The following is a 4440-nucleotide window of genomic DNA, read 5'->3' on the forward strand; positions in this document are numbered from 1 at the left end:
TTTTATGGAGAGGCTGTTGCTCAACATCTTATTAATTTGAGTAAATATTAACAAACAGTTTCTGCAGCTCCCCCACTACTCACTGTCTTCCCCATTCCCCACCCTAAGCCCCTATAGGACATTCTGGGTGTGGGAGTGTCTTTTTTCCTTCACTGCATGGTATTGGACCTAAGTTTTATAAAGTTTCTTCTCAAGAAGAAAGGCTTTGTGATTTCAAGGCTGTTTTCCTCCCTCCACCATCTGTCAGTCAGAGTGCCCTGGGACTCATGTAGAAATGCAAGGAAATGCTTTTCTATTATTTATGTCTATTTCCACACCCAGCACTTTTCCCTCTCAGTTGGCAGCCTCCTTCTCTCTAGTTTGCCCTAGATGAAAGGCACCTATGGGTAGCCCGTGGCCAACTGGGCAGGTTAGCATGTAGGAGATGGGGATGGGGAAGTCCCCAAAGGCTCCACTGAGTCCATGCTACTGGCTAAGGCAACAGTGATTCTGTGTATGAAATCATGGAGCCTGGCAGCAGAGGAGGGAAGCAGAGAAGGTGAGAGCTGGCCTTATCACATTCTCAGCAGAATTCGCATGATGGGGTTGTACCTTATTCAACCCATCCTGAGTTATAACGAGAAGAGGCAGGGGATCTCAAGAGCCTTTCAGCTGGAAGTTGGTGGTAGCCTGGAGCTCTTGATGCTCATAGTCTGGCTATCTATTGTTGCAGAGCAAAATATCCAAAACACAGTGACTTAAGACAACAACCAATTTATTCTGTCTCATGATCCTATGGGTCAGGAATTAGGGCAGGGCTTAGCTGGGAGAGTCTTCAGCTCCACATAGGTTAGATTGGTATAGCCAAGAAGCTTCATTCCCATGTCTGACTCTTTACTAGGGATGGCTGGATTGACTGAAAATTGATATCAACTAGGTGTTTTGTCACCAAAAAAAAATTCACTTGGAAAAAAGAAAAGATTGCATGCAAACATGGCAAGCCTTGTGTGCACTCTGGCCTGTGTACAAGACAGAGGGGTATTTATAGAAGGGAAAAGGAAGTTAATAGAAGGGGAAGTTAGAACCATAGAACTTTATTATAAAGTTCTACTTATTATAGAGGTCTCCTTTAGGGTTCTCGTGATTGCATAGAGTGGGAGAACTCCTTTCATAAGTCCTAGCTCCTCCCATAGACCCTCCTGATTGATTGTGTTTGCTTAAAGTTTCAATTTGTCTTTATTCGCTGGAAAGCTTGACTCAGCTGGGTGGGTGAGATGACCTTCACGTGGCCTCTTCAGCATGGTGGTTAGAGTAGTTGGATTTCTTACATGGTGACTCAGAGAGAAAGCCCAAGAGGACCTTCTCCAGGCAGACCTGCAAGACTTCTGACCTAGTCTTGTAGCCCTAGGACATCACTTCCATCTTATTTTGTTGGTCAGCAGATCACTAAGGCCAGCCAAAATTTAAGAAGAAGGGAATTAAACTCCACTTTCCGTGGGAGGAGCAACAAAGATATTGTAACCATTTTAAATCTTCCCCAGCACACAATTTTGCTCTGGGGCTCACCAGATCTAGCAGAGGCAACTAGGTGGTGATAGAAAGAGTTTTATAGTCTAATGGCCTGGGTTTCAGTTTGGCCATTTACTCAGAATTTGGCTAAGGTCTGATTTCATTCACAGATCCTCAGTTTCCTTTTCTACACAATAAAAGCAATAGCTCCCACCTTACAGGACTTTTGGGAGGATTAGTAAAATCATATATAAAAAGCCCAAGCCAGGGCCTGCCATCCAGAAGTTACACTATCTACGGAGCTCTTGCTATAAAGATGACTGTTCAAAAAGAAAAATAATGTATAAAGATTCAATGAGATTGTGTGTGTTTATCAATATGTAGTCTCAGTCTCATCTGTGGGTCATGAAAAATTTTACTGACATTATAAAAATAGAATAGAAAAGGAAAAAACAGAATCAAAAACATCAAGTTGCATCAGGTGTAATAGAGGCTAATATAGTTTTTCAAAACTTGTTTCAGTTATATACACACACACACACACACACACACACACACACACACACACACACATATATATATATTTGTGTATATTGGATCATGGTATGAAATGTATTGTTTCATTTAAAAAATATTTTTTTTTACCGAGGTTCATGATCAAATTATTTGAAAGCTTCTGAGAGAATGAATGTGAAGGGCTTTTGCCGCCTGCAGTACACCGTCATTTGAAAGCACAATCATTATTATGTTGGGTGTAGCTGGGAACCCAGGGCTGGTACAGATGAGGAGCAGCTTAGTAAATATGTAAAGTTCACCAGAATCCTGGCCTTAAGAATCTGACTGTCAAAATCAACAAAGTAAAAGTGGCTGACAAGACCAGCATTTATTCCGGAGTCAGTTCTGAATATTACAAGTAGCCTTGCAAACTGGATGGGCAGGAAGCAGCATCACAAAATTTCTCCCATCCTCTCTGTTCTTATTCCCTGAGTGTCTTCAGGGTAATGAGTAGTCTTTGTCTCTCTGGACATGAAAATAAGTACAAAGGAGAAGGAGCTGAATTGGATATAGATTTGAGGGAAAGACCATTGAAGTGGACATGAGCTATCCTGTTAGGTAAGGACTCAGCCCATTTCTTGAGAACTCTTCCTCCTTGATTCAGTCATGGGGTTTACATAGGAGCTGCCTTAGGTGACTCCCCTCCTCATGTTGGTTGACCTGCAATGGCCAATTAGAGCTCTTTTTTGTTTTGTTTTGTTTTTTTCCAGTTTGGGGCCAGAGAAAATTCACATCAACTCCACTCCCTTGGTGGAAGCCCTGAGAGGTAAAACCTGAGAGCTGTGAGTGTCCAAATTTCCCTGTTGGAGGAAGCCTGTCTACAGGGAGAGAGACTCAAGCCAGCATGCAGAGGGCAGCATGGAGAGAAAGCAGAGGCATCAGGGTTGTCTTTGATTTCCCTGGTGTACTTTCTCATGAAGCCCAGCTGTATCTTCACCTTGTTTGCGACCGGCTGTTCGACCTCATAGTCCATGAGCCAATACATCCCTTTTGTCTATGCTTGTTTGAGATGGGTTTCTATCCTTTGCATCCAAGGGTCTTTCCTATATGACCTTAAAAAAAAATGCAGTTTGGTGGGACTGGAAGGGATGACTATGAACACAGTCATTTTTCCTAGGCCTGCATTAGAGAGAGCAGAGGCTTCCATCCCCTCCATCTCTCTTTCTGCCCAGGCATCTGCAGAGTGCACAGCCCCAGAACCAGGTGCAGCATCACGAAGAGAAACACCAGCCAACACACACATGGGCTTTGCCAGCTAACATACTTCCTCCAGAGAGGAATCAAGGGCAGCCAGCCCTACCCCGCTTGTGGGTCCTCCAGCTCCCTCCATAGTTAAATGCCATGATCTCTACTGTGCCAGGAGCTGCTACATCAGGAGCCTTGGATTAAATGATTTGTCTCCTTCCAACATAGCTGCTCTCTAGATCCTGTCTGACAAATGTGGTTCATTAGGGCTGACAAAGATGAATGTCCTTGTTTATGGAAGTCGGCTAAGTGCTGTTCTCAGGGAGCCAATGAACTTGGATCTGAAGTAAGGTGTACATCGGGTTGGCTCTCTAACACTCCCTCTCAGCCACAGTCTATGGTGGCGACACCGAGGCCAAGTACATGCCACTTGCCAAGGGTAGATCCCACGAGAATTCCACAGTTGGAGAATAATAAAATTTGGCAGCTGATAGCAGCTTCTGTCATTACTGTCTGAGAGTTAGCTTAGTTTTTCAAGGTGGCTGCCCTATGAAGCACCTGCAGGACACCATCAAGCAACAGACACACATCTGAGCCACTAATATCTATAAGCAACTCTTACAAGCCGGGTAAGGGCAAGGTTGAGAACTCTGTGGCTGTCTTTGTCAGCTTGGGCTGATATGACAAAATTGCCATAGACTGGATGGCTTAAACAACAAATATTTATTTTTCACAGTCTTTAGGCTAGGAAGTCCAGGATCAAGGTGCTGGTAGGTCTGGTGTCAAGTGAGGACTCTCTTCCTGGTTTTCAGATGACCATCTTCTCGTGTCTTCACATGGTGGAGAAAGTGCAATTTCTAGTATTTCTCACTAATCCCATCCTGGGGCTCCACCCTCTTGACCTCATCTAAACCTAATCTCCTAATACCAACCTGGGTGCACTTCATGAGCAAGTATACCCGGGAACTCAAACACTACCCTGATGCCTCTGCTTTCTTTCCATGCTGCCCTCTTAGGGTTAGCATTTAACATATGAATTTTGGGGGAACACAAACATGCAGTTTATAACAGGGGCATTGGCTGTCTAGAGAGGAAAAGACTCGGAAACATAATCTGGACACATAGCTAGCATACTTCTGCAACTCCTATGAGAACCTGAACCATTGCTAGCAGCTGGCTTCCTTCTTGTCCTTCTGACCATTTATTTCAAGT

This window comes from Pteropus vampyrus, unplaced genomic scaffold (genome assembly GCF_000151845.1).
Source record: "Pteropus vampyrus isolate Shadow unplaced genomic scaffold, Pvam_2.0 Scaffold50, whole genome shotgun sequence".
Taxonomy (NCBI): Eukaryota; Metazoa; Chordata; class Mammalia; order Chiroptera; family Pteropodidae; genus Pteropus; species Pteropus vampyrus.